General features: G+C 43.5%; 1 protein-coding gene across 5 annotated transcripts in view; it reads right to left on the bottom strand.

The window, feature by feature from the left end:
* Nucleotides 1-27,356, bottom strand: part of TSPAN18 (tetraspanin 18) — a 132,886-nt gene that overhangs the window by 43,521 nt on the left and 62,009 nt on the right. For all 5 annotated transcript variants that reach the window (XM_052781934.1, XM_052781930.1, XM_052781932.1 and 2 more), the window contains one exon: nucleotides 18,535-18,666. The gene's annotated coding sequence lies outside the window, so the exon portion shown is untranslated. The remainder of the gene's footprint in view (nucleotides 1-18,534; nucleotides 18,667-27,356) is intronic.

Here is a 27,356-nt window from a genome sequence, read left to right as displayed (position 1 = left end):
TTTTATCAGGCACACAGGCTTATTAATGCAGCTCCACTCAGAATAAGATTTTCAATAAACCATTTCCCCCCCCCCCCCAGTTCTTCCTCATAAGGTTATGGGGGGAGCGTGGGGAGGTTACAGTTCCAGAAAGCAAGCAGTAGGAAGCACAGAAGACATGGACCTGAGGCGTGCTGGCTGTCTGCAAAGGGGACAGAGCCAGCTATCCTTCTAAAGCACAAACCCCTTTGTCATTCCCTTCTCAGCCCCTTTTATCAAAGGGGAGGATCACGCGCAACTCCCAGGACGGGCACTGCTTTTTTTGCGGCACTCGGTCCCCACACCATATCCCTCCTCTTCTGGTTCCACGTTCCGATCAGGCTCTTCTGAAGATACATCTATGTCTTGCGTTGAAGCACCCACCTCGCTGCCGGATCCTGCGACCCTACAACTTCGTGAAAGACAAAAGTGCCTGTAGGGGAAAAACCCTCCTCTTTCTTGGTCTGGCTTGATTTACCAGAGCTACTTTCCTGTATCCACACAGCTTTTCTCAGAGAAGGAAAATAGAAAGTTCTTTCCCAGAGCTACAGGACCAGCAAAGATTTTAGCTCTAGTGAATCTGACCAAACACAGAACACTTCTTCCCAAATAATGAGTTGGGTTTTGAATATATTTTGAATATTCATGATATACTATTTTTTACAATCACCTGAAGCAGTGGAAATACATTTAACAGCAGCAAATCACCTGAAGCAGTGGAAATATATTTAACAGCAGCAAATCACCTGAAGCAGTGGAAATATATTTAACAGCAGCAGAACCAAGAATGACCAGAACACTGTATTACCTGTTCCAACACTGGTCCCCTCTCCACCTTGCTCATATTCTTGGTGTTTAAAAACGCACAATGAAAAAGAAAATATAGTCAGTAAAAGTAACACTTGTAAAATTACATTTTAAAATCAGCGTTGTAAAGTAGCAGCTACAAAATGAGGTGGAACACTAAGCAACGAGTTGCCTAGACATTTTTATAGGAATTGGAATGAATGTCCAGTAAGTGTTTGAGGAAATCTGAGTTGATTGAAACTTCTGGCTACTCTATATTTTAACTGGATGGCTGGTGCTGCTTCAGCATCTTGCCAGCAGGCTGACAAGGATATTAAAATAGAAAGCAGGAAGGGATCAGCCAAGAACAGTGAACAGACAGTTTATAGGAGAATAGTTCATCTTTTCTTCATTATTAGTCAGCCTAGTGAGGATGTTCTCTGGTTATGCTGGATATCCAGTTAATTCTACCCAGGGCTATGCAAAACACAAATCTGTATTGGCAATATAGGTAGCATAAAGAGATGGACTTATGTGAAGGAATTTGCTTTCACTAGCTTTTTTTCTTTTTCCTCAGCACAAACAGAAATGATAGAAAAAGGTTTGAACTGCAAATTCTTTGTCAGACAGCACAGCCAGAAGCTGAAAACATGAACTCTGAGATGTATTCTGTAACTTCTTGAAGTCTCTTCATCTTTTTGTATTCTGCTGCCCAACTCACCTTTACAGCTTTACCATTCTACTTAGTTAAAAAGAGACCGCCTTCCAGTACAAACTGTGTGCAAGTGGGATTTTGCACAGTGAAATCTTATGCTTATCTAGGGCTGTTGATATATGAGCTACTGATATATGAACAGCTGCTTAGTTTCTGATACTACAGAACTCTAACCTTCTGCAAATGCAACTACCTGGACAGCATTTCTACTGGTGCTGAGTTTGGGGGGGACTACTCATCTATTTCCTATCATTCTGCATGATGGAATATCATGGACTTCCTGAGAGTTTGTTGCTTCTTCCAGATGAAGCCTGAATCTGTCAGCTGAGAATTTCTTTCAGTTTGGGGACAGAGAATTGTTGCTTCATTTTAAGGCTCAAAACCAGGCATTTTGTGGTATTTCTGTGAATCCAGGATGGAACTTTTCATCAAAACAAGAGAGAAAGTTTTAACAAGCCAGAGGTGTGGACGATGGGGCATTAACCTGGGACACAGAAGATTCAGGCTGACATTCTTGGTCTTCCCAGTTCTTACCAGGGAACACAAGCAACCGAATTGCTAGGCTATTGACCTAAAAATTTCACCAGGCCAAACCAAGGTGGTTCTTGGGAGAAGGCATCTTGTAGTGAGAGAGATCTATATCTTTTTTTTTTTGTTTCTTTTCTTAAAACTATAGCAGGGTTTATATTTTTGGACCACAACAGACGAGAAGAGAATCTCCCTAAAATTTCAAAACCTGTCAACTGCCTCATGAGATAGATGAAACAGAACACACCTTTTCTGTGCAACCCTGACTTAAAGATGATGCAATGTTTTACACAGATTAAAGTTCCTAGTCTTTCGAGTCTGGAAAGCAATGTTCTTCAGCAAATGGCATCAGTGTTTTGCTTATGTCCCTACTCAAAAGGCCACTTGCAATTCCACTGTATAGAGGTTAGGAAGCGTTTTGGGAACTTAGGATGAAAGATAGTACTGGACTGAATAGTATATAAAACAACTAACTAGCTAGCTCTTAGCATCTTCCAGAGAGCGCTCCAACTGCACATTGAGAGATACTCTCCAACTGCGATGCACTGACACCTCCATGTTTTCAAGGGGCAGAACCAAAACCAGCTGCAAGACCTACTCATACACCAGAAACAGCAGGAAACTTCTACAGGGAGCATGGATCCTAACTACTTGCTCAGAAGTTCCCATGAGGGTCACAGCCTAATTTTTTGCCCTGCCAGATCGACCTGTCTGCTGCTCCACTGCAATGGGGTAAGCGCTGGGGCATTGCACTCGAGCTCTCCTCCCACTGACCAGCCTCAGCTCCCTTTGTAGGGAAACTGCAAGTGACACCGAGGAGCCCAGGCTGGCACTGCTTAAAACCCAAAAGTAACCACAGAAGTCATCCACATCCGGAAGCCACAAAAAAGCGTTTATTTTCTTTCTCTCTCTAAAATAAAATAAAACTCCGTTATAATCATCCTAACCATAACAGATACTTCAGCTTGCAAACACTCTCAAAGCTGCAGTGGGCAATAAATCAGATGTGTCACTTCCAGCAACTCATCTCTGGAGTTGGTTGCTACATAGCCATAATAGATAAGAGGCTTTTTCCTGGTGATCCTCAGAGGCAAGACTCCTTTTGTTGTCTCTTCTTTAAAAAAACACTTCTGTAAATTACAGTTGAATCTAAATTTAGCATTCAAACCTAATTATTTTCCTCTAATTAGTGATTTGAGGGTGCGTTTGGTTCAGATAGGATGATACACTTTCATACTCATTTAAAAAAATGTAATTCAGTTAACCCAACTCCAAATGTATGCATATGACTTCTCCACTACATTAACTCATCATCATCACATAAATCACTCTGAAGGCAACCAAGACCTACTGTTTTCCAGGCAACTTGTCTCAAAAGAACAAAAAAACCCCCCAATAATGGACAAAAGAAGCTTCTGCAATGTCATGAAAGACCAGCAAAATGCACTGAGGCCATGCCCAAACACAGCTGTAACATCCCATCACTCAGAAGGATAAGAGAGTATTTTCAGTGAAGCCACAGAAAATGAAGGCTTATATATCTTTGATGTCCCACAGCTGGAAGGAAGACAGCAGTTAAAAGTCCACTAATCTTGTACCATTTCCCTTTCATTAGTTTAAGTTCTGAATTTTGGATGGCGCTGAATCTAGAAAGAGGCATTAATTGTTTAACCTTACAAAAATAACTATGCTTCTTCTGGCGCTGCCTTTTGGTCTGTTTCATATTTTTAGTTTCTCAAAGGATTTGAAGCTCAACACACTGCTAAACTCTTTAGTGAATACTGTACCTGTGGATTCACAAAATAAAAATCTGAGCCTAGACTTCAGGCTTTTTATAGACTTTGGATCTGCCCATTTTATGTGCTGTGGAAAAAAACCCTCCCAACATTTCTTTGAAACAAAGCTTGAAAACAGGTTCTTTTTTTTTTTCAATGTTTCAATACTGCACATGTTCAATTCAATTCCTATCGCACCACTTATTACTGTAAGTTGGCTAGAAGAGGAGGTGGTGTGGCATAGCTAACTCTGGTTTGGAATTCTTTCAAACATTTTTTTCAGTCAGAATTTGTTGCAGCTCCACAACTATTTGTCCTCTTCTATGTTGTGAGCTATGGGGGGGGGGGGTCCCAGTAAAGAGGTAGTTAAGTAATGATGATTCCTTACTCTCTCAATAAAACTGATGTTCAGCCCACCATTGCCATTCACACAGACCTGTCTACAGAGGTAAGAATCTCAATCTCCATTCAGGTCACTGTCTTTTAAAGCTCCTTCACACTAATACAGTTCCCCAAAATGTTACTCTACTCTTCATTTCAGCAGGAACCAGAGTGCACACCTGCTCCTCGCATCTATTCATTCACTCCAGAAATTATGCAGCCCTTTTGCCTACTGTATATGTTAAGAAAAAAAACCAAACCAATCAGGGAGGAGAAAGGGGTGTGGTTTTACTTCTAAATAGGAAAATTTATGTGGTGTAAAGTGCTTAATCCAACAGGCCAGAGGGATATTAATACTAACATCTGATTAAGATACAGCATTTTATTGATACCCTTAGTTAGCATGTACTTGGTTTACCTAAACAAATGAGCTGGTAAAACACCTAACAAATTTATTTATGAAGACAGGAAGGAGAGAGGAATAAACAATTTATATGACAAAACCCCTGTACCAGTCTATAGCAATTTCATGTCTAACTTTGCCTTCAGTAGGGGAGAGAAGGGCTTGTCCTTTCTGCTTACAGCAGATACTACACTTCTGTGAATAGTGTTATTTGCTGACAATCAGTGGCTTTGTGTGCATATTTTCATACATATATATGTCTGTATATATGTATATTTATACACACAGAGTCAAGAGAAAGCAGATTCCAATCTTCAGCCTGGCCTTTCAATAGTCGCCTCACAAGGAGTCTCAGCGAGCCACATCTTTCACCCTCTGCCATTCTTCATACATGTGTAAATAGAAATACAAAAAGTGCTAACTACAACATCAGAACAATACGCTTGTGTCATCGATCGCTTTGCACTCATTTTGCAGAGATGCAAATACCTTCATAAATATTACTTTCTAAAGACCTCGGAAAAAGTGCTCCAAGTTTCCTGACCTTCTACTATCTGTCTTGAAACCCTCCAGGTTTTCAGTCTTCCAACAATTTTGTTTCTAATATTAGCTCAAAGTTAGGTGCTGTGCTCCTTCAGCAATGAAGATGAGCCAATCTTCATGTAGGACAAACTTTGTCCATTGCTGAGCTCCACGCCACGGAGATTATGATAATGTGTTTTTAGAAGCCCGACATGGAACCTATTTAAGACCAAACCCAGTGCCTAGTATGGTCAGTAGAAAGGTCATTGACTTCAGTGTGGCCTTGCTCCGGTGTTCATTTCCCCCGCTGCTGCATTATACTCATTTGTTTTCTCATCATCTTATATTAAAGTTGAATGTACATGTTCTTAGATCAGAAAGTATTTCTGTCATGCAAATTTACAGTGCTTCGAACCAGGGGACCCTGGTTCATTATTAGAGATCTTGCATGCTACCTCAATCTAAAGGTTAATTACCGTTATTTTACTAATGCTCACTGACACAGTTCCCAAGTGCTGCTTGAAACAGCACAGTGCTCTACAGACATACACAGCAAAACCCATTGCGTTACAATACGAACTAGCTCAAATTTAAAGTAACTGAGCTTAAAATTTGACTGATCCTAGTTAGTAAAGTTCACAGACGTTTTACACATGTGCTATACAAGTGGGTGTCCTGCTAATGGTGAGCTTTCATGTGCTCGGCCAAGGAGAGAGGAGAAAGTTCTTGCAGTGCAGTTAGCGCAGTCCTATCTGAACACAGGAATAATGCATGACTTGGCCAATCGCTGTCACCAAGCAGTGATGTGTATGAAGTGCAAAGAGCATTTTCATGTTTAAGAGGAAATACTTCATTTTAAATATTCAACAGTCACTGTCTTCTTCATATTGTCCTCCCAGGGTCTCAGCCAGAGGGAAGGCAGCTCACAGGCTCTGATGCCATGTTGCCAGGAAGGCTACTTGTCAGCAGTTGTAGTGTGAGCAACAGCAGGAGGCTCAGAACAAGCATGTGAAATAAAATGCTTATTCAAGAGACGGCACAATGGCTGGTTTTCTAAGCAGCATGAAGCGCTTCACCCTGCGGGAGCCCTCAGATCTCTGCACCGAGCAGCTGGGTTGCACTTTTCTCTTATCAATAATAACGATAAATAATAATAATAACAATAGCAAAGTAAAAAGAAACTCTGAGCTTACAAGCTGCACCAGGTGGACTTAATGCTCCTGCCTCCAAGTGCACAGGGCTTAATTCCCCCACCTCTCACCCTGCAGCCCCCAGTCCTGGCTGGGGGGCTGAGATGCAGAACTGCCCTGTATCCAGGCAACAGCATCGCTGCGGCTCTGCAAACCTCTGCAACGCACAGGAGGACCAGCTGGGGCAGGTACCCCCCCATGACTTCACAGAGTGCGGGAGAGAAGGAGCTTTTCCAATTTTAAAGAATACAGGCAGACAGTAAAGCAAGACCTCTAACTACCTTCTGACAATGAAAGCACGTCCCCAGGTCTCCCTGGGGCTGCCTGCTTTCCCAGCACTGCTCGCTGGGAAGGTGCCGGGGACAGTCCGCAAAACTTACCGTGACTTTTGCTTTTATTTCTCAGTGCTGTGGATGCTCTCACCTAGGTCCACCTCCTCCTACTGCAGGAACTTTCCAAATTTACTAGCCACCTATAGGTAGCAGTCTGAATTCCTGGAGCTGTGTTTTGGCCGGGCAAAACCTACCAATGTCAGGATTAATGGACACACGCACACACCACCGGGCTTCAAAGATGGTCTGTGGGAGAAAAGATCAGCTGAGAACAAACGATCCATCAATCCTTACATTCACAAGGGGAAAAAGTTCTTAATCGATAAGGGGATAAACTTCTAGTGCCAGGGAGGTGAGTGGGAGTATTACCACTGACTTCAGTGACATCCAGATTTCATTCATGGTGCTTTGGGCAGGTTTACTCATGACGCCCTGTGCCACTCTCCTCCCCTGTACAGCTGATGTTGACAGAGATTGGGATGGTCTTACTTCGGCAGAGGTTCAGTATTTGAGGAAAGACCAAAGAACACCAGGAACTAAGAAAGTTACGGACAAGAGCTAAAAACCACACAAACCTGGTCCCTGAGAATCTTCGGTTCACAGATGATCTCCAGGCCACTGGTATGCAAAACACAAACTGAAGAGGATGAAGTTATTTGACAGAGAACTGGAAGTATACTCATAGAGCTTCTGCAGCGTTCGGCTGCCTCCCAAACAATCGCTGGAGCTGCCATATGGACATTACATAATTGCAGATATACAGGGAAGAATGATCATGAATAGAAGAAAGAAATGTATGACAAATTGCTGCATTAAGATGCTCTGATTCAAACCAGACTTGATTCAAAGAAACCCTGTGTCTAGTATGAAAAAGAGGTCACAATGGCCCCTTCCCACCTTACTTGATGCTGTGTCAACATTTGAGGATCTTGGCCGTAAACATCATTCGTGATACAACACTGTACAGCAAACACAACAGATAGTCTAACCTTCCTCATCGTCACAGTACTGATGTACTATCCAGTCAGGATTTTTGCTTTCATTCACCATGACTAGAAACGTTCAATAAACACTGCTTAGGGGTGCATGAAATGCTAAGATCAGGGGCACTCTTCGGAGTTTGGGAATTTGCATGGCTCCTGCTCTAATCTCAGCTCCCTCTCCATGCCTTCCCTCCTCTCTTAACAATTTATACAGCCTCACTGTCTTGGCAAATAGCTTCTTTTCCTTCTAGTAGCAACAACTGTTATTGTAGGAGACAGGACAGTATAAAGTTACTCATTAAGAGAGGTAAAGAACTACCTCCCTGGTATATAGTGTCACCTCCTGTTGAACTCTGGGGAAAAATAAGTACAGTCCTTCTTTGCTCCTTTGTGAGCAATGACATGGAACACCAAAAGGGACTGGCAAAAGTGCACATTATACAGGTGTCCTCAAGGTGATTAATTCATAGCATGCAATTCCCACTACTGCTGTGAAGGGCAGCTCTAGTGCCAGTAAGCCAGATCCTTTGCAATACAAGGTGTGTCCTCCCCAGCCAACTACACCGATTTCACAACTTGCTTAAGTCAGAAGTGTGAGCTGAGACCTGGATATCAGGTGCTTCTGGATTTCAATCCCAGTTCGCCCACTGACTCACTCAGAGGGAAGGCAAAGTTCTCTCTATCATCAGACCAGCTTTCCCACCCCCCCAAATTCTTACACATATAAAGACTGTCTTGAATCATATAAATCTTTACAGCCTTTCCCTCCCCAACATGCCATTTTGCAAAAAGCCCTTTGTAACGCTGCCTCAGCAAAAGCAAGAAGACAACAAGCAGTTGACTGCAGCAGAGCTGAGTTGCACCGAAGAATCTGGAGGCAGAGGAAAAACAGAAGAAAGATAGGGAAAGGCGCAGGTCAGCGATACGGCACCGCTGCAAAGCTGAAGCACGGAGGTCCTTTCTGAGATAAGGAGTGCTCCAGATCAGAGGTGACAGCAAAGATCCAAAGGGACAACTTAATCTTGATCTAGGAAACCACTGAGACATTCAGAGCACCCTTCAGCAAAGCCCTACCACCACTGGCTTCTTCAGGACCTACAACTTTAAACACCAATTTAAGTGCTTTAGAGGAAACAGGCCAGATGGCTTAGCCCACTGCAAGACCAAACTCTCCTGCCTGGTGCTAGTCTGTGCAAATTGATCCCTCGTTCAGAAATTAAAACCAAAATGAGCAGCGCTGAGAGACACGACAGAGCAGTTCTGATGGAGAAGAAACCCAGAGCGATGCTGATTGATTATTCCCAGAATGCCTTTCCCAGAAGCACTAATGAAGTACGTGCCTGGGACAGCAGCCCTGAGCAGCGCATGGAAACATTTGAAAAGTTCGCCGAGCCCTCCCCTGCACCCACAGACCTCCCTGCCTGATGAGCATATTTAAAACAGTTCTGCAAAGCGCTACAGCCAGGGTCCCTACTAAAAAACAACATTCCCTTCCCACATCTCCTCCCCTTTAAATCAAGCTCAAACCCCAAATCTGGGGGCACCTCCAGTATGTGTGTAATGGTATCTGTCCAACATTCCTCAGTAATAGCATCACTTGGGATGGGGAGGAGAGAGCTGCTCATTGGGGAAATCATCATACGAGGGATACAGGCAAGACAGGCAAAATATAAACAATATCCTTTGGAGATTTCAAACAGAGCCCACTGCTGGTGCTGAGGGCAGTTATTTTAATCCTCAGCTGCATGTCGCTGGGACACAATAAAAGAAAATTAGCAAAGAAAACATTTAATGATAACTATGAGCACTCATGCTTTATTCCTTGACTTGCAGCTGAGAGTATTCAGTAACTCAGAGGTGGATAAGAAAATAGGAACAAGAAAAGCTACAGCAAACAGGCTACCTGCAAAGACCAGCAACAAAAGCAACTCACCCGCAGAACCAAGAGTAATGCCCTAGCGATCGTTCTCCTGCCAGACAAACCCCAAACTCTTCTAGCAATAGAGCATGAGCAAATTTTATATTAGCAAAACCCAAGAAAATTACTCTGGGTCAGTATCATCAGAAAGAACATAGCAAGATGATTGACAGATTTTTTTTTGCTTGGGTGACAAAACCAAAAAAACCCCAGAGGGGTAGAATTGCTTCAGTTTGAACTGAAAGATTTTTCTTCTGAAACAGAACGATACAAAGGTATTTCTTCACATCAACTCCCCAAAGTTCTGTTCAATCTAAGATAAAACTTTTTTTTTTACATTTCCTAACTTAAAAAACAAAACAAAACACATACACACCACCCCCGCAAGACACCACACCAAACAGACCAAAACCTCTTTTTATAAAAAGTTTGGATCAAATTTTAATAGGAAAATGTGGTTTTAATTTTTAAACGTTGAAAGGATCAGCTTTGGCTTTTCTAAAACAAAAATATGTTGCATTAAAAAATCTGGAAGTAAATATTTTGATGTTTACAAAAATATATGTAACCCTTCTGTTCACTGAAACTATTTGCTTAATTTCAACTTGATTTTATGAAGATTTAAGGTCTTTGTGAAGATTTTGGAAAAAAGGTTTGTGTAATTTCTTTCATAAATATGATCTAGTACAGAGATGTGATTCACAGACTTGATACACACAGTTGATTTTCTGTTCACAGGAGAAGAATTATCAGATCGCTACACTTTTCATCATCATTCTTCTTGATCAACAGAAAAAACACATAGCAAAAGACCAAGATCTCAAGCAGCTAAGGCAGCACTTTTAGCTTTGTATACCTAATACTCAAGACTACTGAGTATCCCTAAATATTGATTTATATCAATAGTCCTAAACATCCAGATTCAGGTCTACACTTATGTCTAGCTAGTTTTAAGTTTTCCAAATGAGTAATTTCCAAGTACATCTTAAAAAAAAACAAAACCAAAACACACCCCCCCCAAACCATTTCATTACTCCTTTTGAAAAGCCACCATCACTTATCCCCTTTTCCTGGGATGAAGACCTGTCGAATATACTCAACTTTATCCACCATGTGGTCATATTAAGTCAGTAGGAGAATCAGAGCTTTGCTGTACTGATCTTCAGGTATTTTAAATGACCATAAATTGTATTCGTGTAAGTAGTCTGAACGTATAGTCTTTATTTTAAACACTGGCTTTTGGCAGAAGGAGGCGGAATAGAGGAATGCCAACTCCTGGTTCCAATCAGTTCAGTGAGAGTTTGGCCTTCAGCACTGCTACCAGATAACATGCAAAATGGGTAGATGGAAAGGGAAATGGAAAAGCAAAGGCAGTTCTGGCAAGTCATTCCACTTTCCAGTAACGTGATCCATACACCAAGCCAACTCAACTAACAGGCCAATAACTTGTGATAAACTTACGGCTCCATTCTGAGAGCTGAACACTTAAGCATGGGGAAAAAAAAAGGACAAACTGATTCCTTTTCTTCTTGTTGACTGAATACTTGTGGGAGAAATAAATTAAAATTGAGGATATTATTTTTAGCCTCCTTGAAATGTACTCTTGGGTGTACTTTGCAGCCACAAAGGTTATAAATGGTCCGGGTCAGTTTGAGGAGTCAGTGACAAATTCTGCCTCAACATACACGTCATCTGTATCGCACCGGGTGTCCGTCTGTCTGTCTCTAGCATCAACAAGCACTACCCAGACAGGATGCAGGAATGCCCGAGCCTGATAACCACCCCTGACGCAGAACATGGGGAAACCAGTGGGTCAGGTAGCCATATACTCTAATATCCTGTCATCGACAGTCGCCAGGGAAGGGTGCCAGAGACAGTTCAAGATGGCAATTACAGAACAGCCAGTTCCCAGGAAAAGCTTCCTTCTACCCTCCCGGGCTCAGGCGCTGGCTTGTGCCATGCCGCAGGGAGGGACTGAGCTTGTTAAAGCTCCTATATACTTCAAAATTTCAAGCCAGTGCTACAGCCCATCTGAAAATTAGCACCTGGTTGAGTGTTGGGGGATTTGAAAATAAACCTTTCACAAATGATTAAAAAAGGAAGTTTACGCTGCTTAAACATACTTCTTTGGAATTTATTTATTTTTCCATATGCTGCTGGGGGGGGCTGGTCCACTCAAACATGCGCTGTGCTTCTCTTTTTCCCAACAGTAACAGCTGCAGATAGTCCCCTGTTCAGCTGAAGACCTCCCTATGCTGGGCACTGAAGCTAAAATACAGGCAGGGCACTGTCACTACATCCCCCCATGTCATCTGGCCACAAAACACCTGCATGTCATCTTTACCTTACAGCTCCTGCCACACGCAACCGAGGAGAAGAGCCCTGAACGTCCAGCACACGCATGTCAAAGGCTGTTCAGTCCCTAGTTTCTTATCTGCCTGTATTGCCAACAAATGTGATGTCTGCCAAGGATGCAGCTCACATCCATTAGAAGCTAACCGGAGAATGAGTCATTTTACAAAGGACAAATCAGACATTAGATTATCATTATTTTTACTCTGCACAAGCCTGGCCAGCAGCTGACCTATGTGTAGGCTCCTCTCACAAAAGAGCTCTCAAGATTTTGCACTAAATAGCCACAGCAATGCAAGCAATAAACCTCAGCTTTAAAACCCGTCAGGGCATTCAAGAGAAATAATAACCTTTTTCACATTCTGAAAGTTTAAAAATCAACTGTTTTTCCATTTTTTTTCATGTGAGATGTATAGACATTTTTTGATGGGCAGTTTTTCATGTAAGGAGAGGGAATTTCTGGATTACCTCTTTCCTTTTTTTCTTCCCTTCCACACTCCTGCTTTGTCACAGAAAGGAGAAGCAACAGGGGGGGAAAAAAAAAAAAAAAAAAAAAAGAAGAAGATAAACCTTCCAGAATGAAAACTTTTTCATCCTCAGGTTTCTCTGAAAAGGAATGCAAAGTTTCACAAAGCCAGCTTCTGCACAAAGTAAAATACTTCTGTCACCTCTTTCTACAAGACAAAACTTACCAGCGGTATTACCATCCTTAGACAGATAGGGAAGAAAGGCAGACGGGTATCAAGCTACTCCCACTGTCAGAATGCAGGCTAGGCACAGAGCTAATAATTGAATGCAAAACTCCTCAAACCTACTTCAGTACTTACAGGGTAATACTGTCCTTATTAGTGATTTTAATAGTTATCACCTTTCACTGATCCCAGCTTTTACTCAGAAGCCCAAGGAAAAAAGCTTCAAATACACGCACATATACCCCTCTTAAGTATCTGCTTTCTGAGAAATCTCTACAGTAAGAGAATAATTCTAGCAGCTCTTAAACTAAGTCCCCAGCTTCACTCCGTATTTTTCAAAATTCACAAATCAAAAGCAAATGTACTTCTGTAGGTCTCAAAATAAGCGATGCAAAGCCTTCACTGCCGTTCTGAGCAACACCATATCTCAGCCGCTCCACCCAGGACTCAGCACGGCAACGAAAGGCAGCTTTGCTTTCCTGCCCTGTCACATTGGGTAAACCCCATTTTCCCTTGGCAAAGCACTTTACCCATGATATAGTCAGGCAAAAAAAAAAAAAAAAGCTTTAAATTACCACTGTAGAATTAGAACTAAGGGACAGGAACCGATAGAGATGTATTTCTAATGACAATGTATTTCCTCCTCCTTCATTATCATTTACATGTCACACAAGCTCCCGACTCCGCAGGAAAACAGGCACAGTCAAAACCAGTCGCCGCACGTGCCACACTTAACGCCAGAAGCACCCACTCCAAGCCGCTGGGGCAAGACTTCTCCGAAGGTCAGTCCACCTCTGGCAGAGTCAGCTGCAGCAACGTTTGAGCCCTCTGGCTATTTGTGTCACCTCTAGACCCGTCAGAGACACCCACCGCATCGTCAGCAGCCTCTTAACAGCCTGATGAATTAGCTTACAGAACCTTCGGCAGCAGAAATTAAAGAGCTGAAACCTCTAGCCGAGATCCTGAGCGGGGCTCCTCAGCTCCAGGAGCCTGCAGGTTGGCTGCTGGTCATTACTGGGCAATCTGGGAGCAAGACTCTTGGAGAAACGGCACTGGCAGCAGGTTCTCTGCCTGCCCTCTGGATCCATCGCCGACCCTGTACGCTCCTCCTTCGCCTATAAACGTGCCCATGACAAACGTATCATCGTTGGCCGTGACAGTTATTAGGACAGTTATAAATGTGAGCAGACTGTAACCAAAACACAAGGCCCGGGAGTTTGCAGAGAGCTTGAAACAATAGCTGTCGGGTGAGGAGCGTCCCATTTATCTGCGCAACGTTAACGCAGACGTCCAGCGACAGCCATGTACGTGTCAAAAGTCATTAGCCGCTTCATTGGTAATCTGAGAACCGAGCACATGGGGCATCACATCATTCCACACCGCTCGCTGTGAGTGATATCTCCTCTTGATACCACAGTGGACAGCATTTGGGAGGCACCAAACTATCTTTTTCGCAGAAAAAGCTACGTGAGGACATTCCCCTGCCATACTGGTGCAAACTCAAGCACCTTAGCAAAGCCCAGGAGACTTCCACATTTGTATCTCTAGTATAAGCACAATTTATCATATGGGAAGAGTCTCTCGGAGACTCATTTTGCAGAGATATGAGAGTAGCACAGCTTCTCCAAACAATTTAACTCACAGCCTAAAGAAAAATCAAAGAAAATTAGAACTTTCTCAATATGATATCTGCTTCCTTTGGTCGACGTGGCCTCCATTTCCAGGATTTTATAAAAAAAAACACTGAACCTTTAAAAAGTCCTTATTCCATTTCACAAAACTGCAGTTTCTTTAAAAGTTGTCCAATTGTTCAACATTTTAAAAAGAAAAAAGTGTATATTGCCAATGCATACACAGATATTAATAATAATAATATCAAACAATTAATTTCTGCAAAAAAAGTGTTTATAGAAAGTATTTTCCTTTTCTCCACTTCTGTAATCACACCTCAGCATAACACAGGTTAAGCATTATGACATGACTGTGCTAAATGAACCCCCAAATTTGTTGCTGCTATTTCTAAGAGGGAGTGGTTTTTTGCCTGCTTTCATTTTTAAGAAGTCCGCAACTATCAGTCGCTGAACAGATTTTGAGGGAGAATCAACAGGGCATCACAGGGAGTCAGAAGATGGCAACCACAGGGAGCACCGCTAAGACTGTATCCCAATTACAGATACAAAAGGAAGAGTGCCCAACTCTTAGGCGCACATGCACAAGCACACACGAACTCCTCTCCGAGAGCTGGCTGTGCTCCCAGCTCCCAGACCTATGCTTTTCCCACTCTAGACTCTGCTTCTGCAGTCAGGGTAGCCTGGAGTCAAGTAGCCTTATTTACACTTGCGTTGCCCCAGCTGTTCCCTTGCACGAGTCGCTATGCGGATTTGTTTGCAGTTCAGACTTATTTCCAAAAAGCGGGCGGTTTCTGTTCATCGACAAGTGATGGTTGCACCAGGAAACAAAAAACAAACCTCAGTGGTGTTTTCAATCCTCTTCCCAAGGCGGCACATGTTCTGACCCATCCCTGTTGCCTGAAGAAGCACCTCAGCCTCTAAAACATTGCTGCATGCAGCCTTGCTTCCTGCGGGCTCAAATGTTTCAGCTGCCTTTGGGGATAATCGGACAATGATCATCCCCAGCAGCGGACTGGGTCACTGAGCGGAGCAAAGAAAGCCAGTGGCCCAAACTGGTGCACATCACTCATTCAGCACATCAGCCAGAATGAACAAAGCACAAGCTGGGAGCAGGAGGTTTTGGTCTCTGCAGCCCCATGTCCTCATCTAACACAGTGCAATGAGGATTAGCGCCATTTCATAAACCGCGTTTTTCACGCAATGGGGAGCAACGGAAGCTCCAGTTCAGCAGCACTGGTTTTGTCCCAGCACTTGATCACAAATCATAAAGTTCTGGTGGAAAGAGATTTTCTCCCCTTAAAATTTCAAGCACTGAAATGGGGACAATCTGGTAGGGAACACCCTGGAAGCAAAAGGCAGGATCCCCTTGTAAGAGTCCAGGTGTGCCTTCATCAGGACTGCAAACACAGACTGAATAAATGGTAGACTGTGAATAAAGAGGGACAAAGAAGGGCACTCCATGCCTCTGTCCCACTGCCTGAGCATCCTCTTAAGCAAGAAAAGCAAGAGGTGATGAGGATTATTACTGAGTTCAGGATGCAGGAAAATGCACAGCCACATCCTCTGCTCCTGCCATAGTAGCTGAACCTCACTTGCTATTTCTGCTTTGCCTAATTACCTAAACGGCGATAACAGAACCAAAGCAAAATCTTTTGCACAGACCAAGACTGTATACATGCATGCTGTAGCCTACCGCTTTCCTTTTGCCCAGATCTTCCACAAAAGCAGAACAACTTTCAGCAAGAAAAAAAAAAAAAGAGGCAACTGTAAAAAATCAATTTTTAGAAAGAATGTAGCATGATGCCATTTTCCTTATATGGCAACTGGTATCCCATGTGGAGTCTCAAACAACAGCCAGCCTGGCAGGGGGTGGAGTAAGACAACGACTTGGGGGAAAAAAAATTATATATATATTCCCTGCTGGCCCTCACCCTCCATTTCCTCTTGGATTTCTTTGTGACTGCACTGAAAGGGGTCAATAGCTCCCAGCTTGAGAAATGCAGCTTTTGAAAGGACTATCACCAGCATCTGTATTTAAAGCATGCCTCTTACTTCACAGCCCCCCCCCCCCAGCTAATGCAGAGCTTTTAAAAAGCGAGCAGCAAGATAAACTTTCAAGGAAAAGAAAAAGGGAAGAGTGGAGGAGAAGCTGTACCTATCTATCTGCCTTGGGTTTACTGACACTTTCACTGGCATAAAGCTTGACTAGCAAAGCAGGGACAGGGAACATAAACTGCAGATGATCTAAAGTGCTACGGATCATTACACCTTGCTTCAGTCACCACTTCCCCATCCTTTAAAGTATGCTACAAAACCACATGAAGCAGCCAAGCACCAAGCTGGAAAAGAATTTCAACTGATTAAAAACAATGGGCAAATTAGCACTGGACTCATTGAACACATCAAAGCTTTGCAACTCAATCTTCAGCGTTTAAGAAACTCTGATCCGACAAACACGGGCAATCTAGTCAAATTTTAATAGGCTTAATTAACTTATCTTGATAATGAAACACTGGACCAGTGGCTAAGTTTACATTTAGGCTTTCTATTTGAGGAAATACTCCAGAAAAGCTATGGCACATTAGAGCCAGGGATTTATCGGGAGGGAGGAGGAACAGGATTGTAACCTTCTCCTTTAGTGCCAGTGGACGCGGCCCACGTGGAAGGCTGGCACGTGCCCAGTTTCTGAGGACTTCTGCCCCTGCTTCACGTTGCAGCCTCATTCAAACATCCACTAGCAATTATACTGCAGTTGCTTTCTGTACTAGGATGTGTTTTGTAATTCACTTTGGAAGTGGATGAATCCAAGTGTCCACACAAAGAGTTTGTACAGATCAACTGTTGCTGTAGTCTCCAGGTGTAAACAAATCAAAACCCCATCCATGTGCTTTAGAAACCAAGTAACAGTTCTCACTACTAAAAGTCTTCCAAATTTGAGGGGCAAACCAGGTGAAATATCACGGAAGGAAGCTCCACTTTGCGTTAAGTGGAGACAGACTAAATAAGACCAGATATGATTTTCCAGCTCCAATTTATTTGACTTTATATTCATCTGGTTATTTGACTGGAGCCTTTCAGTAAACATCAGCAGAAGCCCACAACATTCTTCTAAAACAAGAAAGAAATTCACAGATGGAAAGGTGCAGTGGTACCTCCACAGCAGCACCACACACAGCAAAAAGCTATTTCACATAGTTCCTACCAAGCTGCCTGAGAGAGAATTAAAAAATGAGGCCAGAGAATGCTCCAGAAACAGAGAAGTAAATTGCCTCCGAGAGTCTCTAGCACAAGCAGCATATGACTTTGCATTTCGCTTTAGTTTCCAATCATACTATCTTTCTCACAGGCGTTCAAATACATTAGTCTGTGCCTTATCAGATCCTGAATTACGATTGTAGAAAAGCTCCTGCGAGTCTGAAAACTCTGTAGTTCAGAGACGTTTATGGGGCTGTAATGAGTACTGACAGATAAGCCACACTCATGCATACACGCTTGCAACTGATGTCTGGTTTAGCACAATACAGCCCTAAGCCTTCATAATACAGCATAGGAAACAGAATCCTCCCATTGCCTACTACTAATTGCATCTGCAGTGGTCAGGGGTTGAAAGAGAAGTAAGCAGATTAATTCTATTAGACTGTGCAATAGTATCCCAAGGGGACAAGGGAAAATCCCATCATTTAAAACAGGACTGGTAGATGCTGCTGGGAACAATGTTACATACTAGTAGGGGATTAAGGGTTTGGACTAAAGGGCCTCATCTTTTCTAGATCTGGTTTCCATGAGTCATAGTGATTAGAACTGCAAGGCTTTTCTGTTTGTTTTTTTCACTTTTGGATGACCTGAAACATCTTGCCCAGTTGAAAATTAAATGATTAAATTAATTTCTTACTTAACCCCTTCCGCCCAACATACAATTCTTTATTCCTTTTCTTAAAAAGTTTTCTGTTTAAATTAAGGTAATTTTCAATATAAAGTTATCTTAGAACAAGAGGTCTAAGTATTGTTTCTTTAATACCTCACATGTAACGTTTTTCTTTTTTCAGCATACTCCTCCCACACTTTTAGCCTGTATTCATCTCAACGACATGAGCAGTCTGGATCCTCTGAAAGCACGTTTCTGCTGAAAAACGTTCCCCGTGCTGTAAATACAACGTAAGGTTTCACCCCTACAGGCATGGCAGGCAGAGGTGACAAAGCCCCTCTTGAGCCAAATGAAGGGAAAAAAATCCTCTCCTGAGCCCACCGCAGGATGCGCAGAGCCCAGCAGCACCTGAGCCTGAGCGTCGGGACCTCCGTCTGCCTTACCTGCGTGCTGCTTTGAGAGGACAGGCCTTTCAGAGAAATACTTGTTCTCCTCAAGAAGTCAGGTCGAACTAAACATGCATCAGTCAGGATCCTTGCTTCAGGTCCCTCGCGCCGTGATCCAGGCTGGTCAACCTGTCAGAAACAGCAATGAAAAATACGTAAGACACATACCTCCATACTGGACCTGAGGAGAAGACCGTGACCTTGCTTTCCTCACTTCTTCCTGCTAAGGTAGAGATCAACGCTTTCTTGCCTGAAGGAGGTGAGGGGAAGCATCTGGCAGTGACCCTGAAGACCTTGGCAAGGCCTGGACCAAAGGCAAAATCTTCCTCCGTACTTTCCAGTCCGTTCAGACTGGCCACAAAAGGGCTTTGACCAGAAGGCAGGAGGAGGACAGGATTATTTCTGTCAGACTAAGAAAGGAGCAACTGAGCTGCTCTGCATCTTCCCCTCCTGATCCCCTGTGAAGCAGGCGAGAGTCACCGGGAAAAGAGGAGAGGACGGGAACGTCAGGAAGAGATGCTGTGAGTCCGCCAAAGACAAGTCCCAGAACAGAGGACAGAGTAGTGCGTGAAAAAACACAGGGAGTTAAATGTTGAAGACGCACACGCACCCCTTCCTGCACTGTATGCGACAAATACACACACACACGTGTTCACTTACTGAATAAAATGTTAGAGTACAACTGTATGCTGAATGGTGGGAGCCAGAAAAGACTTGAGGATGAAAAAGAAGGCAAGGTGATGGACCTGAGAGGCAGGTAAGGGTGGAATGAAGATAACCAACACAGCCAGGAGAAGAAGGGTTCAGTGGGAGACGCTCAGGTGGTGAAAGCAATAAGCAAGTGAAAGAAGGTAAATCAGTGCCTGGAGAAAGGCAGGAAAAGCCAGTGGGAAAGGAGGAGGGATCATGCCAGATCTTGTAGGTTTTCTCCTTGCAGAAGTCAGCCAGACCCGGGGCATAGAGGTGGAGCCAGCACTTAACAGAGCAATCGCTCCATAACCGCTTCTCTCTGGAGAACAGCACCAAGTCTGGATCTCATTCTCCCTGACAGCTCCAATTCAGATACGAAGCTGGCGCCACGCAAATCCGTTTCACAGTATTACTTCTCTCCTCCCCAGTCTACCTTGCTGCTTTGCTGTCTTTTGAAACCAAAACCCTCTGCCCTGCCCAGCCCCTCCAGCATCCCAAAACCAATGCCAGCAGTCCACACGCAGCACCAGGGAGCACCGGTGCCACCCGCCCCCGCATCCCAGGGCTTAGTAACTCCTCCTGGGACAAGATGAAAAGTTTCTTCACAGCAACTCCATCCAGCAGCACTGTAAGACACCGAGACAGGGCTGCAGCCAGACGTCTCAAACTCCCCTTTCTCTGTCATGCTTTCTGGAGAAGACAGCCACGCTGAGCTGAACTAGCATTTATTTGTCGATCCAGTAGATTACAAAGCCACTAACGAGGCAGCTGGGAAGCGCTAACGTCACACCAGACCACATGAAAGGAAATTCCTGCCACGTGTACGGGTACCAGCCCTCTGCCAGCATCCCCCTGCTCCCCTCCACAGAGGCACTATTTCACTTTTCCCCAGGAGAAGGGAGAGGGCTCCACGGGACACAGGAGCACTGCACGCTGTGTCTAGCCCGAGACACCCCGCCGACCGACGCGCTGCACCCTGGTCGTTCATCTGATGTGCACTAGAGGAGCAGCATGGTCTAGCGAGCAGAGCAAGGTCCCACCAAACAGGCGCTCAGGCAGATGTTCTCTTGCCCGCAGCTCTAGTGGACTCGCACACGTTCAGGTGAGCTTCGTCCTCCCGTGGGTGTTTGTTTACAAGCCTCTTCCCTGCTCTGCACAACCTGGCATTTCAAATACATGCACACCGACCACATCCTGGTTCCTTTGAAGGGGAAGGGCAAGTATTTGAGAGGTGCAAGTGCTTGCATGGAGAAAATGCGTACGTCTGCGTACTTCTGCGCAGGACAAAATGTCTGCTGCCTAATACAAACCTATCCTATTCAACATGGTCCTAGTCCTTTCAGACATGCAGGATTGGACAGTAACTTCCAGCCTCTGGAGACAGTGAGGAAAAAAAAAAATTAATTTATTCAGGTTTGCAAAGTGTTCTGAAACCACAAGATGGAAAGCGTCACAGGCAGGTGTACTGAGAGTCATCAAAAATTTGATTCAATGCCATTTTTAGTACCAATTTTCCCTTTCCATCATGGAAGAACAGCGCTGTCCATGTAGGCAAAACCCATTCATTCCCTATTACTATTCCAGCTGATGTACCGCTGTGATCAGCAGCAGAGCGCTCTAATATATTTAGAGTCACTGATATTGTATTTTGTCTTCTGTGTGTATTTGCTCAGATGAGAGATTTCAATCATCTCTATTCAAGGAACATTAAGAAACAGAAGATATCTCAGGTCATCTAAATACTCCTCTCCAGTGGAGGATCATGGCTCTGCCCTCCCCCCTGCTTTGTTTATATCTAATCCAATTGAGAGTGTCTCAAGCAGCGGGAATACTCTCCTTTCTCTCAGCAGACCTCAGAAAAGTCTGACAGGGAGCTGTCTTCAAGACTTGTTGCCTGCATAAACAGTCTGATTTTTTTTTTTCAATGTGATTCCTTTGTATCTGACTAGAGCAAAAGCAGTAGCGTGTGTGAAACGTGAATAAGGACAATAAAAACCAGGCACCTTCTCCGAGGCTGATGCAGAGGGGACAGAGAGGGACAGCCGCACCGCAGGATCCAACACTCCTTTAGCCCCGTATGTGAATTTTTAAAAGAGTAGAGCCAGTAGACTATGGGTCATCTGGGCTCAATACATTTTTAATATGAAAATAAAAATAAACAGAAGCTTAACATGGAATTTCTCCTGGTTTATTGCCCTGGTCTTACATTCTCTCTAATCACTGCTGGCTGCTATGAGAGACACGACCCTGGATTAGACAAGATCTGACCCAGCCTAGCAGCTCACAAGTGCCCCTTCCACAACACTGCACTTAGAAACACCCTTGGGGCTTTAGACTCTATGGCTCCTGAGTTTGGCTTGATTTAAGGCGTACAAGAGACTCTGCGGAATTAAGCTTTTTTTTTTTATTTTTATTTTAAATCCAACCCTCATCACAGTTCCCTCCCCACTTCAATGTTTGTTTGCTTCGGGGCCCCAATGGTGGTATATTTTTCAAATTACTTTTTTTTTTCCTCCTCATATACTTCTACAATCACACACATGCTTGTATAAAGCCACTTAATCAAGCATAAGGAACAAGAGTTTGCACTATATACCGACACAGAGATCGGGAGGAACACAAAGCGTTCCCTTTTAACATTTTATACATCACAAGTAACACCAAAACAGATGTAAAACAAGCCAAATCCTCATTATATTTTACATTTACCACAACACAAATCTTTGTGCTTTAAATACAGCTGAAAGGGAGCTGTGGGGTTGGCATTAGCTTGACAGATGCTGAGATGAGCTGCACCAGAAACGAATATCTCAGCCTGAAACAGTGCATGTTAAAAAGGCATCTGCTTACTGTTTGATATATGTATTTATTTACATAGACAGCTTGCTGACACGCTGAAAGGTTGGGGAGTGTGGTGTAGGCTGGCATTTTTAACTCTCAGCAGGCATTCAGCATGCAGTTTGTTACCCTTTGGTCGTGTCACAAGCTTCCATTTTATCGCCGAGCCGTGGCAAAAGGGGGGAGCAGGGAAGGGAAGCGGAGTCCCCTCCGCCGTGTAGACGTGGCTCCCCTCGGCGCACAAGGCAGCGCTTCCAAGTTCAGCCTCCGCAGGCATGTTGCCCCTAGGGCTTACCCCCCAACTTCTGGGGCCTCTGCGCCTTTGATATAGACATGAGAAGAGTCCCTCAAAAGCAAGTCGAGCACGGCTTCTCGTGCATAAAAAGAGATCTTCTTTAACAAGAAAGAAAATTAATTAAGTGGGTAAAATCCCACAGGTTGGAACAGCAGCTGAGGAATTATCTTTCTATCAGGTTGGTAATGAGGACTAGAAAACCTCACACAGACACTAACAGCTTTATATGGGCTCATTGGCATTCTGGATCAGACGCAAGGCTTGGCGTTCCCAGGAGCAGCAGATGCAGCTCCAGTTACAGACCAGACTCAGGGCAAACCACGGTTTGCCCTGCTGAAAACAGTATCACCACGATGTCTGAAAATGAAAGGTACGTACCTATCTAGCAGAATAAACTTTTTCCCACAGAAATTACGCCCAGGGAAACTGTAGGTCACAACATCCAATGCCCCAGGTTGATCTGACATACATATCTAAACACGGGTTTCAGAGGCAAGTGTGTGTGCTAGAGAAAGAAAGAGAGATTTATTCAACGTGCTGTGGGGAACATGAACAGCCAGCACACGTCTAGGTGCACATCAGATGACATGACCAGACGCTCAGCAAATCCACCTCCTTTACCCTACTAATTTCCCCACCAACACTGGTGGCTGCTTAACCATCAACACTCACAAGTACTAGTCAATTCTAACAAAATAATGTAGATTATTTCCTATTCCCTGCAATGGGAAAACTACCTGATTTGGGGTCAATGACAAGAATGGCAAGCAGTGATGCATTCACGGTAACCACTGCAACAGGGGAGCGCTACCACGAAGAAGCCACGGAGCTTACTGAGCATGACACTGAACTGTGCCAAGCTACTAAAAGCTACATTTCAGAAATGCATTAACTTCCCTGGCTACCAAGGCAAAGGAATCTGTCGACACCCCCCCCTACCCTCCCTTCCCCCCCCCCCCCAAAAAAAAAGAAAGGGAAAAAAAAAAAAAAAATAGTAAACTACTGGCCACCTTTCAAAAAACAGGCCTTTGGACATATTCCTGCCTCTTTGTTACTATTCGTAACCCAAGAGTCCCATGAGGCCCCACAGAACTGAGCTTTTTACTGTGAGCAGCATGAAAGATCCCCCCTGCCCAAAAAGCTTGCTGCCTAAACAGACAAAAAGCAGGAAAAAAGGAAATCCTAGTATTTCCCTTGTTAGAGATGGGAAGTAGAAATCCAGAGAGATACTGGTGGTATCTCTTTTACTGGTGGTAAAAGATCAGACAGGAAGCCAGTGACAGAACTGGGAAGAGAACATCTTCAGTCTCAAGCCTATTCCTTCGGTATGGAGATGCCTGTTTCTTCCTTTCTCACTCTCCTGCCTTTCCCTTAAGGTTATTTCTTTTACTGCTTGTAAAGTTCATCCTTAAAAGCAAAGTCCAGAGCCTACTGATGTGCTTTTCATTTTCAGGAGGAGGAAGCTTAGGGATTCTGATGTAAATGAGCACAAGAAATTCTCAGCTGGCACCCAAAAACTGCCCCAAAGAGGCCAATTTTCCCCCTTTAAGTGAACAGCAAATACTGGTATGTGCTGTTTCGTACAGGTTTTTCATATACCTAGTCACGGGGCCTTCAGCTGACCAACTCAGTTAGAACCACGCTAGTGCATGTACTTATGAAGTAGATTTTTCATATACTACCTGTGTGTTGTAAGTCAATACAGATGATATCCCTACCAGATGAGACAATTATTTTGCAATCACATTGAAATGAAAAATACTTCTTGCAAAGGTTTCACTAATTACCCAGGCTTACCAAAGGCTAAGGATAATGGAGTATTTTCCCACCATCTCTGCCTCTCATTAATCCAAATGCCCTCTGTGCCCTAAGCTTATTGGAAAAAGAAACCAACGGCACTTCCTGAGCAATAGGATTAGATCACCTACCCTGAGGAAGCAGGTTGCCTAACAGAAGCATTTACATTATTAATAGCTATTTCAAATCATTTTACATCGCCTTTTAACAAGCACCACTACTTCCTTAGTTTCTCTTGGGTTTGAAATATCTGTAGTGTATAAACAATGGTTAGCCTAACTGTTTTTCAAGTTATTCTTTCTCGTTTGACTCAGAAATAATGCTTTCTGTCAGCTTGAACTGTTGATTTAGGTTTGCTGTTGCTGCTCACTCCCCTTCCCTTGAATAAAGGGCTGGCTGATCCCTGGGCTACTGTGGCACAGCACTCGGGTTTTCACACTCAAGCGGTCACTCTATTAGCTCTGACAATCTGCCTGGTGTGTATCATACTTTTTTCCAAGGCTCTCATCTACCTCTCGTATCTCTTTCCTCAGATTCACCTCAGCAGACACGTTGACACCTTGGGGCAGGATGTTCCCAGAATTACGGGAGCATCCAAGGGTGGAAGGAAAACACACATTCAAGGCAGCGCACACTGTATGTGCAGCAAGGGTGTATGTCTATTACTAGCAATTCAAACATCTGCCGGTAGCGAGGTTAGTTTGGAAGGGCTTTGATTCCCGCCGAGGGAATTTAGTGTCATTTGCTTGCTCCATGAGAGTGCCATGGGCTTCCTCACGCAGTGTTAGATCCAAAGATACTCTTATGCATTACAGAGTTTTTATGTATAATACATGTGTGTGTGATTCTGGTGCTTCAAAAGATTTCTCAGTGAAAAAGCTAATATAGACTGGAGCACTTCATGGAGTTATATAGCTCTTCAATTCTCTTTTGGAATGCATCATTAGTTCTGCATAGCTGATATCTCTGCTTTATCTTCTTCAGATCCCCTTTCTTTAAACAAACTCCAGATCCCCCCCACTGCCGAAAAAATGCCTCTTAAGACCTGATTGTTTTTCTTGAAAGACACAATAATTTTAAAGGACTTAGCAGTAGTATTTCAAGAGGAAAAAGCACACAAAAACCAATAATCAAATGGTAAAGGCCAAGGAGAAAGCCACAGCCAGTTATGGAAAAGGACATGCAATGCTATTCCATTATCCTCTTGAAATGAAGAGTAAAAGCTTGCAAAATTCCATTCCACTGCCTGCAACTCCGCCAAAATCCTCCTGACCACAGTAACAAAGCTATTACATACCACGCGTCTTGGCATTTTCATCATGTTCCAAACATCTAGCACATGGCTCAAAGGTTTCGGCCCTTCAGACTAATGAATCTTGTGATCAGCACATGGAATCAGATTGCCAAGCTCAAGGAGAAAAGGAAGATGATTTTCTAAGATGTGGAAGAAACCACCCTCTCCCCTCATATCCCTCTTTATTTTCCCCACTGAGCAGGTCAGGTCTTCGTGCCCACGCACCACATCGCCCTAACCTCTGTCACTCAGTGTCTAACCTTCTGCTGTTCTTAACTGCCTCCATAGAATTTGAGGTGGCTCTAGGTGTGCATAGGTGCAAATAAACCACAATAAAGATTTGATTTTTGCAAATTACCAAACTTAACCTCTCAATAAAGGCTACCATAGAAGGGTACAGTGCAAATACAACTCCTAAGTCAGTCAAATTAGAGTTTTAAAGATTAGCAGTGAGAAAACTTTATTGGAACATGCAAGTCAGCAAAGACACATACCACACATGGAAGTACAGTTTGAGTGACTTGGTTGGAAATTATATTGTCACTGTGCAGTAGGGCTATACATGAGAGCAAACTGTAGTAAATGAAGAGCTGAACCCTACAGAAATAGCTACTAGATTTCAAGTACCAAGAATCAGATGCCAGAATGTAAACACTATTAACAATATAAAGGCCTCAAAAGGGTTTACTCTGTCTGCACAACAGAAAGGCACCTATTCATCACAGAAAGCCAGAAACTGGAAGGGATGAAGGACGTACAGAGTCAGCCAAACAAACAGCAGCAGAAGATAGAGAAGAACTCCAAGTTAGCACCAGACAAAGGGATACATCCTTTCTTTTCTTCTTCTCCCAGAAAATAAAAATAGAAAATTGTGGTATTTTAAGAGCTATGTTTTTCTTTTTACCTTCTACTCCCTGTATGTTCAAAAAAAAAAAGAAAAAAAGAAATAACTTCTGATCACCAATCCTTCAGGAAAAAGCAAATCTAACAGACTTTTTTCTGGAATGCAGTGTAAAAATGGTCAAAACTTTTCATTGGTCTGAAAGAAACATGACTACCAGCCAATGTATTGGCAATTCCAGCACGTGGTAGAAATATAGAGATGAAGTAATTTTTTCCTTAGGTAAGGCTCAGTTGTACAAGCACCTTAAAGCCATTTTGTACCGCGTGGCAGTCAGGAAAATTATAGTACATCAGAATGGACTGACTAGGGAGATGGCGGCTATTTATTTCTTGCTGGTATTTTCTCATGATGGTGCTTTTGAGGACTCATACCAGCTTTCATTACTAGGGCATGTCCCCTGTTTGCACATGTTTTTCATCAGCTGCTTTTCCCCCAATCCATCCCACTGGTATTCTCTTCTGCCGTCCCATTCAACAGCTTTAAACAACTAGTAATCAAAAGCAGGGTAGCATAATGGAAGTTGCAAGTATGGAGCTGGTCACGCGGTTTAGTTCAAGGACTACTGTTGTTATTACAGAACACAGGCAGAACAAAATACTCTGCAGGTTCTGCAGCAATGCTGAATGAACCCAGTTCCCAAAGGATCTCCCAGAACCAGAGAAATGGGATGCCACCCCTCTGAGAGCTGCAGAAAGCAAGCTCTTTGGCTCACTGACACAGGACATCAGCAAAGGAATATTGCTCCTCGCTTTCCCACTTATTAATACAGTTATTAAAATCTGAGACAATGTCTTCTGTTGTAAAAACACCACATTGTCAGAGAATACTCTCTTGCAGGACTGTTAGGCAATTAGTGAAAGCGCACTTCTGAGCCCGCTGAACGCAAGCAGAGGAGGGACAGCCAAGGGAAACGACAATTCCATTGAAACTGAGGGCAAAATTCCACGTCTGCAACAGGAGCACAACCAGATCCCACACAGATGGATAGGGAGGAGCTTCAC

Source organism: Harpia harpyja, chromosome 3 (genome assembly GCF_026419915.1).
Source record: "Harpia harpyja isolate bHarHar1 chromosome 3, bHarHar1 primary haplotype, whole genome shotgun sequence".
Lineage (NCBI taxonomy): Eukaryota > Metazoa > Chordata > Aves > Accipitriformes > Accipitridae > Harpia > Harpia harpyja.
The sequence above is the reverse complement of the archived record's forward strand: the minus strand, read 5'-3'. Positions and strand labels throughout refer to the sequence as shown.